We start from the raw sequence: 16,259 nt of genomic DNA on the forward strand, positions 1-16,259 counted from the left end.
CATATATGACTCTGAGCTTCCCCTTTCCACCACAATCACGCATCATTCAGCACTGTTAGTTATTCTCACCATGTGCTACTGTCACCTCTGTTCATTTCCAAATGTTTTAAGTTCATCCTAGTTGAACATTCTGCTCATACTAAGCAACCACTCCCTATTCTTTAGCCTCATTCTATATCTTGGTAACTTATATGTCTATGAGTTTACATATTATAATTAGTTCCTATCAGTGAGACCCTGCAATATTTGCCCTTATGTGTCTGGCTTATTTCACTCAGTATATTGTCCTCAAGGTTTTGTCATCAACCCTCTTTTTTTTTTCATTAGATGGTTTTGTTCACATGCCACATATTCCATCCTAAGTAAACATTCAATGGTTCCCTGTATAGTCACATATTTATGTGTTCACCACCTTCACCACTATCTATATAAGGGCATCTATTTTTCTTCCATAAAGCAGGAGGAAGAGTCAAAGAAGTTAGAGAGGCAAAAGAAAAAGAAAAAAGAAAGAAGGAAAGAAAAGACAGCTAGGAAGCAGCAAAAGGAAACACAATCTTAAATCAAAGTAGAATAAAGAGCCAGACAACACCACCAATGCCAAGTGTCTCACACCCCTCCCCTATCCCCCCCTCTTATCTGCATTTACCTTGGTATATCACCTTTGTTACATTAAAGGAAGCATAATACAATTATTCTGTTAATTATAGTCTATAGTTTACGTTGATTGTATTTTCCCCCAATGACTCCTTATTTTTAACACCTTGCAAGGTTGACATTTGTTTGTTCTCCCTTGTGAAAAAAACATATTTGTACATTTTATCACAATTGTTGAAAACTCTAGGTTTCACTGAGTTACACAGTCCCAGTCCTTATCTTTCCTCTTTTCTTCTGGTGTCCCACATGCTCCTAACCTTCCTCTTTCAACCATATTCATAGTTATCTTTGTTCAGTGTACTTACATTGTTGTGTTACCATCTCCCAAAATTGTGTTCCAAACCTCTCACTCCTGTCTTCTATCAGTCTATAGTGCTCCCTTTAGTGTTTCCTGTAGGACAGGTGTCTTGTTCACAAAGTCTCTCATTGTCTGTTTGTCAGAGAATATTTTGAACTCTCCCTCATATTTGAAGGATAATTTTACTGGATATGGGATTCTTGGTTGGTGGTTTTTCTTTTTCAGTATCTTAAATATATCACACCACTTCCTTCTTGCCTCCATGGTTTCTGCTGAGAGATCCACACATAGTCTTATTAAGCTTCCTTTGTATGTGATGGATTGCTTTTCTCTTGCTGCTTTCAGGATTCTCTCTTTGTCTTTGACACTTGATAATCTAATTATTAAGTGTCTTGGCATAGTCCTATTCAGATCTATTTTGTTCGGAGTACACTGCACTTCTTGGATCTGTAATTTTATGCCTTTCATAAGAGATGGGAAATATTCATTGATTATTTCTTCTATTATTGCTTCTGCTCCTTTTCCCTTCTTTTCTTCTTCTGGGACACCAATGATATGTACATTCTTGTATTTCATTTCTTCCTTAAGTTCCTGGAGACATTGCTCATATTTTTCCATTCTTTTCTCTATCTGTTCTTTTGTGTGCAGACTTTCAGGTGTGTTGTTCTTCAGTTCCTGAGAGTTTTCTTCTGTCTCTTGAGATCTGCTGTTGTATGTTTCCATTATGTCTTTCATCTCTTGTGTTGTGCCTTTCATTCCATAGATTTTGCCAGTTGTTTTTTCGAACTCTCAATTTCTACCTTATGTACGCCCAGTGTTTTCATTATATGGTTCAGCTCTTTTGCCATATCTTCCCTAAACTTTTTGAATTCACTTATTATTAGTTGTTTAAATTCCTGTATCTCAATGAAGTGTCAGTTTATTCCTCTGACTGGGCCATAATTTCACTTTTCTTAGTGTAGGTTGTAGTTTTCTGTTGTCTAGGCATCTGACCTCCTAGGCCACCCCAATTAGGTTTTCCCAGATGAGAACAAGCTCAGGTCACAGAAGGAAGAAATATTCAGTATCCAGTTTTCCTGATGTTGTGACTTAGAGGATTGACACACCTGTGCTTTTCTGCCTAGCAGGTGGTGCCTGTCAGCCTGCCACAGGCTGGTGTAAGGGAGTGTGACCTGCAGCTCTCCTCCCCCAGGCTCTGGGGTCTGGTTCTGAATGTAAGGCAGGTAGTAGAGCTGGGTCCCTCCTCTTTCCTCTTGGGAAGCTATGCCCCCTACAGAGAGGTCATTTGCATATAAATAGATTCTTTGTTTCTCTGACTCTGCTATCTCCACCCTTGTCTGGGTCAGAGTGCTATGATTTTAAAATGGCTCAGGCTTTCTCTATTGTAAAGCACTGCAAGCTGAAAATGGCTGAGGCTTTCTCCACTGAGCCACCTGGTTGACAGAGAAAGGGACAGAAAGCCCCCAGATTCACCTGTTGGCCAGAGATAGCACCTGATCCTTTGGGCTTCCCATCCTGAGACAGATATGTCCCCTGACTCTCCAAGGTCAGGCATCACCAAAAGCTTCTGTCTGTTGGGGATTCACTGTCTGTATTGAGCAGTTAACATTAAAACCCCAGTTGGAGCTGGGCTGAGGTATATTCACTTGTTCAGAGAGTGCTGCTCTTTAGCACCATGAGGCTTCCATGAGGGAGGGGCTCTCTGCTCTCAGTGTGGGTCTGCAGTTTTTACTTACAGATTTTATGCTGTGATCTCAGGCATTCCTCCTAATTCAGGCTGGTGTATGATGAGTGGACAGTCATGTTATTCCAGGTTATTCCAGGTTATTTACTAATTTTCCTATTGTTTATGAATTGTTCCAGGGGGACTAACTGGCTTCCACTCCTCTCTATGCCACCATCTTAGCTCCTCCCCTCTCCCTCATTTTTGAAGGACAGTTTTGCCAGATAAAGAATTTTGGGCTGGCAATTTTTCTCTTTCAGTACCTTAAATATATCGTACCACTGACTCCTCACTTCCATGATTTCTGATGAGAAATATGTACTATGTCTTTTTGAGGATGCCTTGTATATGATGAATCACTTTCTCTTGCTGCTTTCAGAATTCCTTCATTATCTTTGGCATTTGACATTCTTATTAGTAGGTATCTCATTGTAGGTCTGTTGGGATTTATTCTGTTTGGAGTATGATGAACTTTTTGGACATGTATATTGGACATGTCTTTTACAAGAATTGGGACTTTTGGCATTATTACCTTAAATATTCTTTCTGCCTCTTTTCCTTCTGGGACATGCATGATGCATATGTTTGTGTGCTTCATGCTGTCATTCAAATCCTTAAGGCACTGCTTAATTTTTTGTATTCTTTTATCTATCTGATCTTCTGACTGTATAATTTCAGTTACCTTGTCTTCTAATTCACTGATTCTTTCTTCTGACTGTTCAAATCTGCTGTTGTATACCTCCAGTGTATTTCAAATCTCTACTACTGTGCCTTTCATCCCATAATTTCTGTAATGTTTCTTTTTTTACTTTCGAAGTCATCTTTATGCTCACACATTGTATTCTTAATATCCTTTATTTCTTTATGCATGTTTCCCTTCATCTCCATGAATTTATTTAGATTTATTTGAACATCTTTGATTAGTTGTACAACTTCTAAGTTTTTGAAGTTTTAATTTGTTCCCTTGACTGAGCCATATCTTCCTGATTCTTACTATAGCTTGTAATTTTTTGCTGATGTCTAGGCATCTAATAATCTTGATGAGTTAACTCTGAATGTCCATTTCCCCCTCCTGTCTAGGATTTTATTGTTGAATAGCTTTGTGTTAAGGCTCTTCTTTGATGCTTGGTCTAACTTATTCTTGACTTTAGAATAAGTCTAGACTTTAGAATAAGTCTAGACTTTAGTCTGTGGTGGGACAGACCCAGGCCATGCTGCTTCTGTGTGACTTGCAAGCTACATGGGACTGAGTGAGGGGTAAGGGAATGGTAACACACTGGGAACCAACTGATATCTTGGACAGAATTCTCCTATCTGAGATTTTTCTATTTCTTCAATTCAGTATTTGTGGAGTCCTTCTCCAGTCACTATTGTCCTCCAGAGTTCTAAGCAAGTGGGATTTCTCCTTTTATTTGCTAAATCTCTGGAGAGCTTTTTCAGGGGATTCTTACTTTACCATGTTGTTGATGTCACCACCTCTCTCTGTTCTTCTTTAACATTTTTTGGCTATTATTTCTTACTGCTGAGCATGACCAAGCCTTTTTTTTTTTTTTTTTTTTTTTTTTTTTTTTTTTTTTTTTTTTTTTTTCCTTGTCTCAGCTAGCTTCACTTTAAACTGAGGATAATACCTGTACCTTTCTATAAGGTTGTTATGAGGAAGTGTCATAGAAGTGTTTTTTTGTTTGCTTGTTTTTTGTTTTTTGTTTTGTTTTGTTTTTTTAATTTGTACATGAATTCTTTTCTGCATGCCCTTAAATATCAGGGCTCCATTCTTGGTCCATTTTCCTTTAAGAGGCACATTCTTCCCCACTTTAAACTAACAGATTAACTTCAAATCCACATTTACAACTTTCTACTTAATAGCTCCAACTAGACATTTTTTAGGCATCTCAACCCATCTTGCTCCAAACTAATCTCATTTTATTCCATACCTCCACAAAACAAAACAAATAAAAACCACCACTAAAAAAGCTTCTCACCCCTGAGTGTCTCCAAATTCAAACATAACGAATGTTACCAACATCTACTCCGTTTGGTTATTATCCAACCAGACTCTGCAACAATAGAAATTATCTTTTATTTAATACCAACATTAGTTTGGCCACCAAATGTCATAGCTTTATCTCCTAAATGTAGGCTGACTTATATACCCATCACCATGCTTCCTTGGCTCTCACTTTTAAACTACTGAAGTTACCTCCTAATTTGTCTCCCTGCCTCCAGTTTATCTCCCATCTTCAGCTCACACCACCCACCCTTCAAATATCACCATAGTGATAGTTCCAGAGAATTAATATTATCATGTCACTTTCTGCCTATAATACTTGAATGCCCTTCCATCATGTACAACATAAATCCCTGAATCTTTGGCCCAAGTAATCTTTCAATAATTTTTCCTACATTATGTCTACCCTCGTTTTTCACCACTCTTTCACTTCATACTCTGCTTTAGATCCACATGAAACTTGCCACACCCCAAACATATCATATTCTCATTTTCCAACTTCATTCACATATGCTTTTCCACTGTCATCGGAATGCTTATGCATTAGAGAGTTTCAGCAAACACATGGTCTTCTATGAAACTATCACAGATAGTTCCCTTATCGACTTCTACAGAGTGAACTGATTCCCTTTTGACCTTTGTTAATATCTTGACTTTAACCCTAAAACTGATTTTATAAAATTATGCTGTGATGGTCAACTTCTCTTGCTCCTCAGGAGATAATGAAGAACTTATCCTGTACTTTTGAATTTCTAGCACCTAGGACAGTTTCTGGCCAATCGAGAAATGTTGAACTAATGAATAAATTAAGAAATAATGGAATGAAAAGATATAAGGATTGGTAGGTGCATACTTCAAAATAATTTAAATATAAAAGCAAATCATAATTTTCCCTTTTAGTTCACAGTGTCTTTTTTCTACATATGTCCAAGTTTGTAGTTTTAGGCCACAGTGTTGTGTTTTAATCTTTACTCTCTTGTCATTAGGAAATTCTTCCTAATACCCTAATTTGCTCTACCTTATCACTTTAATGTTTATAATTACTTTTTACTTTATTCATCTTGTCTTCTCAAAACTACCATCTAAAATTTATCCAATATAAAAAGAAATATCTTAAGTTATAAAGATTAGCTAGATATGTTATATGCCCAGCTGTGTATTAGCTACAATTTTATAACTTTGCCAAGAATCTATAGCTATCATATACTTGTTTTAATCACTCTACATGACTACTTTTTAATTAAAAGTGCTTTTATTTTTGTTTGTAGTTTCAATATGGTACTTGTTGAACTTGAAGGATACTTGTTGGATAAACACTATGGGGGGAATGTATATACTCTACTAAAAGCAAAAACATCAGAATCGGAAAATATTTTTATACTCTACAAATCTTGTATGATTTTATTTTGAGGAACTTACTATGTAATGCAAATCTGTCACTCTCATTTTAAAACTGAAGAAACAAGGCTCAGCAGAACTTAAAAATATCTTCCAAGTTTAGTTTCAAATAATTGACCCACCTCTTCCAAACTTAATTCCTAAGACCCAACCATAGAGATTTTCATCCCACATTAAGCCTGATAAACAAAAAAAATCAAGATAACATTAAAATCTACAATGAAAATTCATTAATATATTCATTCAACAAACACCGAGGGTATCGTGAATGACAGACTTTGCTAGGCATTGAGAATCAGAGATGTGTATAGCATGGACACTATCTTCAAAAACTCACAGTTAGCAAACCATGGTCCACAAACTCAAAGAACCACAGGGTCAGGAAGGCAACACAAACGAATGAAGCAAATTCAGGAAAAATCACTATATCAGCATAATGATGTATTTTAGGAATATTGTTTGGGGTATCAGAGGAAGTGGTATGGCTATTGTAAACTAGAGAATACATGCTTTTAATAAGGAGGGAAAAACTATAAGTTTCTACCATTTTTTACTCTCAGAAAAGAGGAGGCCAGAGTTGCCAGAAAACACAATTTTTTGTAGAGAAGCCAGAAATCCAGATTTTTGAACTTGGGGTTCCAATGTTCATAATCAATTATGACCACTTTCTAAACAAAACAAAACACTGTAGGTATCAAAATATCATAACTCAAGAAAACACCACTTTTGACTGGTTCTGGCCAGTAGGAAACAAGATCAAAACTTCTGGCTTGGACTAGAATTTCAGATAATGAAAGAGATTGGGAAGCTGAGTTATATAGTGTTTCAGTTTGCTAAAGCTGCCGGAATGCAATATACCAGGAATGGGTTGGCTTTTAACAATGGAGATTTATTAAGTTACAAGTTATAATTCTAAGGCCATGAAAATATCCAAATTAAGGCATCAACAAGAGCATAACTTCTCTGAAAAAGGCTGCTGGCATACAGGGTTCCTCTGTCACGTGGAAAGGCACATGAAGATGTTTGTTGGTCATTCTCTCCTGGGTTCTGGTTTCAGTGGGGGCTTTCTCTCTCAGCTACTGTGGGTTCTTCTTGCTTCTGTGGGCATTCCTCTTCTCTCTGGGCTTTTTCTGTCTTTTATCCTCTTCACAAAGGACTCCAGTAAAGGATTAACACCCTGCTTGAATTCGCTGGGTCACATCTCAATTGAAACAACCTAATTGAAAGGTCCCACTCACAATGGGTCTGCACCCACAAGAATGGATTAAAAGGACATGGTATTTTCTGGGATACATAACAGTTCCAAGCCAATACATATAGACAGACTCCTAGGTCTTAATGGAGGTAAGCCAAAGCACAGAAACAAAGACAACTGGCCCAAGCTGCCACACCAGAGAAAAATGTGACAGGTCTCAAATTTTACAGTTGTTCACCACTTATCCCATACCTCCACACACTTAGTATTTAGCTTGCTAGTTAGCCTTCTAATTCCTGATCTTTATTTTCCAAACAGGCAATATGGATAAAAATGGATGTAATGTTTATAATGAGATTAAAAAATTAATTGCATGTGAGATACTCTATGATGATAATAGTATATTTTCTGAAGGAGTCTGAAAACTTAATACACATACAGTATCCAAGTTTTAACTCCCAGTTTGCAAAATGTATGTAAATAAAGTATTTCAGAATTTAAAGCAAATTCTCCTTGCTTTACTGTAGTAAAAAAGAATATCATGTCCCATGAAAACATGCTTTCTGATACTATTCTGACCCTGAGACAAACTTTAAGGACTGTTTTTTTCCTTCTTGATAATATTTAATTAATAGCCTTGTATCTCTGTAATAAATGAATTTGGAAAAAATCTCTCACACCATTTAAAATTTCATCTCACATACATATATTCATATATATATATATATATATATATCACTTAAAATATATCCACAGTGGAATTAAGGAAGGCTTCATTGTGCAAGTAATCATTAATATCCCCACTCTTTTTGGTGGCTTAATATCCTGTTATTAGTAAAAATTGCCAAAAGGTGTGAAAGTCAATACAATGTTGGGAGTGATAATTGATGACACATACATCTAATCTTAGATTCCTAAAATTAAGAAATATTACATCATTGCTCACTGAAAGGTGACCTAGAAGCAGAAAAAAATTGCAGTGAAAAGGATAATTTTAAAAGATAATTTTAAAAAAAGGTATTAGTATGATTCTGATACAAATATATAATAAACATGGGCCAAAGACCTTAATTATCCCATTAACAAATGAAATGAGTAGATGTTACAACTGGTTCAAAAGAGAACTCAAAGTACCATATATTTATAATTAGATAAGGAATACTGAAGAGAATTTAAGTATGGATGCAAAACAGGCAATCAATATCCACAGTGTGATAATCAATTGCAATTTCTAGGAAACAATTTTTGTTTCTGTGACTGGGAATTATCTGCATTACTTCAGTTTTCTACAAGTTAACTCCTACATCTACAAAGTTGTGAAATCACCTAATCAAAGGCAAACAAAGGTAGAGATAACCCAGATGGATGAACTAGTCGGGGCACCCACTACATTTCAGTCATTCACAATTTTTCCTTATGTGAACAAGGAATGTTTATTTATTTCAGAATGAGGTCAAAAATTTGCCCTGAATATTCAATGCCTAAAATTACCTTAAACAAATTCTTACGTCAATAAAAAGACTACCTCTAGAAATTTCAGTTATATAATTTCAAATTCTGGGATTAACAGTGAAAATCAAGAAAGATCTCAGAAAAACTTTAAAATAAATGTAATTTCCAAACAGAAGAGACTTAATCATTCACCACCAATTATTTTTTACTAATTAACATGGATATTTTATGGTTTAAGATAGAGCCAAAATTAGTTACAGTAGACAACAAAACTGGCAAAGATAAAATTAACCCCATGGAATTTAAAACATAAATGACAACAACAACAAAAAACAACAATTTCACAATAAAAAATGCATTTAAAAAAAAGCATATGTACAAATTTGCTCTAGCTTGTTTTCTCTATGTCATCACAGGCAAGTTCATCTTTTCTCCTCTATGTGCCTGAGGTTCTTCGTTTAAAGTAGTGGTAGCTCTCAATGTTGTATGAATAAAATTAAAAGCACATGCACACTCCCTGGTGATGTGGGACATGACTCCCAGGAATGAGCCTGGCCCTGGCAGTGAAGGTTTGAAAAGGCCTACTTGACCAGAAGGAGGAAAAAGAAAGATGACAAAATAAGGTTACAGTGGCTAAGAGATCTCAAATTGAGTCAAAAGGCTGTCCTGGAGGTTTCTCATATGCAAGCTCCAGCTAGACATCCCAAATGGCCACAGTATGGCATGCCCTTACCAAAAGTAGTCCCCAAATACCTAGGTTCCTATCTGAGATTATATAAAAGATTCACTTACTAAGTTTTATCTCTCAGAAACTTAAATCCACCAGAGTGTTCCTATGCCAGACAAGTCCTAAAACCCAGAGGCAACAGCATCTTTAAGAAAACAATCAGATATAGCCCCCTTCCCCATATTGTTGACACACCTTTTCCATATGAACAAGTTAGGGTAGTCACTGCCTAAACATCCCTGAAGATTGAGAAAGAGATTAAGAGAGAGGAAGGGGTAGCAACAGACAAGAAAGGATTTAACAAAGTACTAGGAAACTATATATATATATAGAGAGAGAAAAACTATATATAGAAACTATATATATATATTTAGATGATAGGGTATTAGAATAGCTAGAAGGAGATAACTGAAATGGTGGAACTGTAACCTAAAACATTCTTTGAAATTTGCTCTATAGCTATTCATTGAATTGTATTTTGAAAGTTTTCACCCTTCTGTATACACCCTATATTCCATAATAAGGAAAGAACTGAAACTAGAACTGTAACCCATAACAATTTTTGAAATTACCTGTATAACTGCTTGTTGAGCTGTACCTTGAATGTTAACACCTTTCTGTATATATGTTATATTATACAATAATGAAAATAACTGAAATTGTGGAACTGTAACCCATAACATTCTTTGAAATTTTCTACTTGTTAAATCATATTTGAAAGTTATCACTGTTGTGAATATATATTAAAGTTCACAATAAAAAATGAAAAAGCACATGCACACATGCCTTGCTCAATATCTCCCAAGAGGTTTACCTATTTACCATCAGTATATTTTAAACATGAACTTATTTGATACTTCCCAGGGCAGGAGCTAGATGCCTGGCCCCAGAGGTACCAAACTGAATATCACCTCCTTGCCCCAAAAGATTTCACAGTATGGGGTCTCTGATGTTTGATTGGGTTCAAATCAGTCCAAATAATAATAATAATAAAAGCTATTCAAACTTTGTAAATAATAATATGATCATTGGAAATTCTACTTCTCAGATTGCATTCCCAGAGTCCTATAATGAATCTAAACTGGAATATTTGTGTGAATAAACAAACTCAAGGCATTTAATGTTTTTGGAAATATCTAATAATTACAATAGAAGAGTTATAAAAATTTATCATGATAGTCATATTGTGTGTGATAGTCACACATAAAACCTATTGTTTCTTTTTGTTGTTGTTCCTGTATCCATTGTAATATAGCAATTTTTACAAAAGTCTTGGTATATATCACCTTAGAACGCTAGTACTTGCAAAGTAAAAGCAAACAAACAACCCATGGTTTCATGATAAGCAACCAAGTATTTATTAAACATCAATTCTGGATGCACCATTATGCTTGGCACTATGAAGGAAGAAATTAGTATTATAAAAGTCCCTTCTCCTAAGAAATTTACAATCTTCCTGGGAAGGCAAGAGATACACATGAAACAGACAATAAAACAAGTTGGTAAATGAACAAATACTAGACTGAGTGATATAAATAAGAGGTCAAGCCATGCGTAGAAAGGACCTCACTTAAAATAGTTCTACCATCAACACCAGCAGAAATATGTATCATTTGCCAGGGATTTACAAGAATGATCAATTATGTGTTTATATATGCCTTGAGTGGAGTACACAGGAGGATAAAAATAAGTGTCCCATAACAATCTGTAAATACGATTAAGTAAGACCGCCTCCTGAAATTTAACTATAAAACCAAAACATAATGGATCAAAGAATACGATAAATTTCTGTGAAGATCCCAATCCAGAACAAAATTTCCTAAAAGAAACACACCTAAAAAGAGAAAGTGTAAGTCATGAGAGGTGGGAGGGATGGCTTTTCAACATTGGAAAATAGAAAAAAAAAAATTAATCCACAAAATTAGCAGCGCTTATCTAAGCACGAACCAGGCGAAAGTCCTGATCCACAAACTTGGACAATTCTCTCCCTGAGGCAAGGCTGCACCATCTGTGAAAGTATATATACCAGGATACGTCTTCCTAAAGGCATTAGACATTCAAATTGTACAGCTTTGTTCCAATTTACTGCTTAGAAGAGCAAACTTCAGATTTTCATAGGGTTTATATGGTAACTCCCTAAAAGTGAGAGAAAATGCGTCTTGCCCCTCAATAGCTGAATTTCTCACAATAAGAGTAATTATAATAGGTACACTTTCTGAGCAGTTACTGTTTTGAGCAATTACTATTTTAAGTGCTTTACCTGAATTTACTCAGTAAATCATCACAACCCTATGAGTATGCACAGTTATTATCCCCACTGGGCAGATGAGGAAACTGAGGCACAAAGAGGTAACTTGCTCAAGATCACACAGCTACTAAGATACGATTTGGAAATAGTCTTTCTCCAGAGTCTTTGATCTTTCCTAAATACTACATTACACTGCCTCTCACAGTAATTTATTGACATTTTAAGTTACACAAAGTACTCCTGTGGGCCTGGTGAGCATAGATCAGCATCTCTAAGTGTACTGTCAGTTCTAGACACAGTGAAGTTTAAATTTCTGGGCTTTCAATGCTAGGTCTTGGTATCATCTAAATAAAAATCACATTTTTGGGTAGCCACTTATCCTTCTTCAGGTTGCACATGATCTCAAACTAGCTTCTTTTTCCTTCCTGTGCATACATGCTGCCCTGAGTTCCATATATTCCCATGTATTTCTATTTGATGTAGATGAAACACAATTCTTCATAAGGCATTATATGTGTTAAATCAACACAAGTTTCATATTAAAAATGGCAATGAGGTTGATAAATAAGATAATGCTTCCTGATATAAACAGATGATATAGATAATAATCTATAACAAATTATCATTCGAAATTTTTATTGTAAAAATCAAACCAAACAAAAAACATATGTAATCTATAAATGTACCATTTTAAAGTTACCTAAATGATGCATAGCCATTATCTTTCAGTTTCCTTCACGTGAAATGTAGCTGAGTCCTCTACTGCACTAAGAATGAGCTCCTTTTTTCTTGAAGTCTGTTTTCCCCGACCCCCACAATACAGTTTATTAGAAAAGGTTCCATAATGTAACCATTTTATTTTACCCTGAAGAATATATGCTTTTTTGCATGGCCCAAATCCAAGGTTAAAAAATCTTTCCTTAACACAATAGTTCTTCATAGGCTTTCTTATTTTTGAAATGTCACACATATTTATGTCTATTTCCTGAAAAACTGCAAAACCTTGGCAGCATCTAAGCCCCAGCTCACCGATTTGTTTTCATGAAAGTGCACAGCCTGGGAAGATCATCAAACATCGGGAGGTAGGTGATGTTCTTCCCACTAGCTCACTAAATTCCTCATGTAAAAAGGACATGGCACAAGGTTGGACACCCACTATCAGAGGCCCAACAACAGATGGACTGACTAAGAATTAAAAATGATGCCAAAATCTGGAAATGTCAAAATATAATAAAATAAAACACATAGGTTGAGGAAAATGGGAAAGAAAATACGTGTGAGAGTGGGAACCTGAAATTAGAATCAATTTTGAAGGAAGCAAAATTTTAAAAAATATGCTTTCAATTTTTGTAAGAAGAACTCAGTTCAGGGCTAAGTGATATAAAAGAAGTGGGTTCTTATTTTTGATGGTAAGTTCTAAACGACTATCATAGCTTTCTCATGTTGATTCAAGAGTCCTATAGTAAGTAGACAGCCATAGAGGTCTGGGTTATTAAAGAATGTTTCTTTTGACCTTAGATCCAAAGGAAAGTTATAGTTGGACAATTGTCAGTTTGGAGAAGGGATTTGCTGTAGAGAGTATAGATTTGGTTTGCAAAATTTGTTTATCATAAGGGGCTTGAATGCCAGTCTCAGGAATGTGGAAGGCATCCTTAAACAAGAGAGCTATCACTGGAATACTCTAAGTAGAAGAGTGTAATGTGTGACATGGAGAAAGTGAATATTAGGAAAATTATTCTTACTGTAATATAGGGTAGATTGAACCTGGAAGAAGAGAATAGGAACTGGCCTGGCTGAGAAAGTATGCTAGATCAGGGAGTTGGCAAAAACTCTGCACATCAACTTTCCCTTCAGGCTGTACCAAGGTTTCAACCAACATTCCTGGGACACAGAACAGAGCTGGGGCAATTCAAATGCTTTTCTTGTTGGTGTCAACTGGGTCAGTCCTTATCTGAGGATGGTTTAAACAGGGTAAAGGGAGAAAACAGGCTCTATTCTCTTTACAAATAAACTATGGCTCTTTAAAAGACTAATGGAAAACAAGAAAGGTGGAAATCTTTTGGAAGACTCAGAGAAAATACAAACTTCTAAAAATGGTTTATTAGAGAATCAGAAAAACTGCAAATGATTTGGCAATTTTAATACATGGTGAAAAGCCATAACTATATAATGAAATAGGAACAGAAAGACCTAAGGAAAATATGTATTCTATGAGGAAATGGAGATGGAAGAGAAAAACAAAGAATTGAAGAGAAAATAATGCAGTCATAGCATTAAAATCCATATTGATGCTAGAAAAGATTAGCATAAATATCAAGAACTTATATGAGGGCAGACAATGAGAGGACATATGATTAAAAACTTATAAACATTCTTGAGAAAGAAACCTTAATAACTGAACAGGAACAATAATTAAAGACACAGTAAAAAATATCTTTCTTGAGTAGAAAAGGAGCATATTATGCGGACCTCATGAGTTCATTCAACTTCAAGAAAAGTCAAGTCAGAGGTATACCTAGATTTATTATTTTAAAATTATTATTATAACATCCTTTTGTAAAGGAGATACTCAAATACATATTACATTTATGACCACACAATTGGATTGCTCTTTTGCATAGCTAAATACTAGAAAATTTGTTTTACACCTTTTCAAAGAAAAGAGATATTAAAAAACAAACTATAAACAACCCTGTTATAGTTCCTGGGTGATGACAGGTAAATACATTATGCAATATATAAAGACTGTTGATGCTATATTAAGTATAAAATTTGCATGAGAAAAACAACTTGACAATATACTTCAAATGGCTAAGAAATAAATCAAAATGAAGAACTCTAGAATGGAGAAGTTGTATTTTAAATAAATTAAATTTATTCTCTTAATAAGTATCTCTCCTAACAAAACACACCAAAATACAGATACAGTTTCATGCAGAAAATTGTTTACAAGGGCAATAATTAGAAGGAGCTAAATTGAAAGCAAATAAGTGCTCCACAATAAATTCTCAAATACTGAATTAAAATTCCTGGACCAAAATGTTTACAAAGTGGTTTTTAATTTTTTTATTAGAGAAGATGTTAGTTTACAGAAAAATCATGCATAAAATATAACATTTCCATATAACACTCTACAAAGTGTTTTTAATGCCACAGTAAACACATACCACCAATACCTTAAAGGGCAAAAAACCAAAATGTAGAATTGTAAATGTGTAAAGAATAAGAAACATACACCAAATGTTAGAATAATAAATATGAGGAATAAAGGAAAGAAGTCATGTTAAGCATACTTCCACTACGAGGGGAATCAATCACATCACACGCTGGTTGTTGGTTTTTTTTTTTTTTTTAATAATTTTCTGTATTACTCTAAATTTTCTGCAATGACACTATTATAACCAGAAAAAAAGACCTAGATTTAAAAAATGTCAGATTTTGGCATTCTGTTGAATTTGGGTACTTTGGTATATAGTTTAGAATACACCTAACACAATTACATAGTTTTAGAATGCTCCTGTTGGATATATGAAAATCATTATAAACCCTATTTTCAATTAAAGACCTACATCCTGTGTATGTGTCCATATAAATATTTATGCACATAGGTTATTAATACATATGCATATACATGTATTTATAAAATATTAATTAATAATCAATAATTTCAGGAACAGTGCTAATTTTCCTTTAAGTCAGAGAGGAATTATACTGTAATTTGAGGTACTGCTTTTATTGGCTTTGACTTTTATGCAAACTTTTTGAAGTTCAATTTGGAAGCTTATAAACAAGGAGATAACGGTGCATTTATAATGAAGGACTCCACAACATCAAAGAATTGACGAGAATTTTAAAATGATTTGACTTTTTAGTCATGGTTTTCTTTAGGATTTTGTTAGAATACCTAAAAGGGAAACTACCTTTTTAAAAACTTGAGTTATACAGAGCTAAGGAAGATGAGATAAAAGAGGTGAGAAAGACAGGAAAAGTGTGCTAGCACATACAAGACATGATAGTTTCCTGTTGACTCAAATTTTACAATGTCTACTATGGAATATGGTTGGCTTTCCATAAATTTTCCTGTTATTATTGCATTGAAAATAAATGAATGAGTGAATGAATAAATGAATGAAAGTGTCAGTGTAAATTTTGTGAATTGCTAAAAATCTTAAAGAATTTTTAGTTCCCTCAAACAAGCTGTGTTTTGATTTGCTTGTAAAAAGTGTCAGTATTCTAGCTAGAGTGGATAAAGTGAATTGTAAAACTTTTGGAAGTAGAATAAGTGAAGAAGAGGGGTGGAGAGAAAGTGCCAAGTTCATTTGTTTTAATTTTAAACTTGGTTAACCAAAATCCACATAAAACCTCCATTATATAATCTAACATAATGCTTGTATTGTAATCAGCAGTCTTCCAATCATCGGTGTTTAACAAGAAGATGAGATCGTAAGAGAAAAACAGAAATAATGTAAAGTTATACATGAAATATTCTACTTTAGTACATTTTTAATCATGATTTACTGTGCCAAAAATTTCCTGCAATGAACAACAGAGCCGGGTCA

General features: G+C 34.6%; 1 protein-coding gene across 2 annotated transcripts in view; it reads right to left on the reverse strand.

The window, feature by feature from the left end:
* PCLO (piccolo presynaptic cytomatrix protein) overlaps positions 1-16,259 on the reverse strand; it is a 460,751-nt gene that overhangs the window by 308,152 nt on the left and 136,340 nt on the right. The gene's annotated exons all lie outside the window — the stretch shown is intronic.

This window comes from Choloepus didactylus, chromosome 5 (genome assembly GCF_015220235.1).
Source record: "Choloepus didactylus isolate mChoDid1 chromosome 5, mChoDid1.pri, whole genome shotgun sequence".
Taxonomy (NCBI): domain Eukaryota; kingdom Metazoa; phylum Chordata; class Mammalia; order Pilosa; family Megalonychidae; genus Choloepus; species Choloepus didactylus.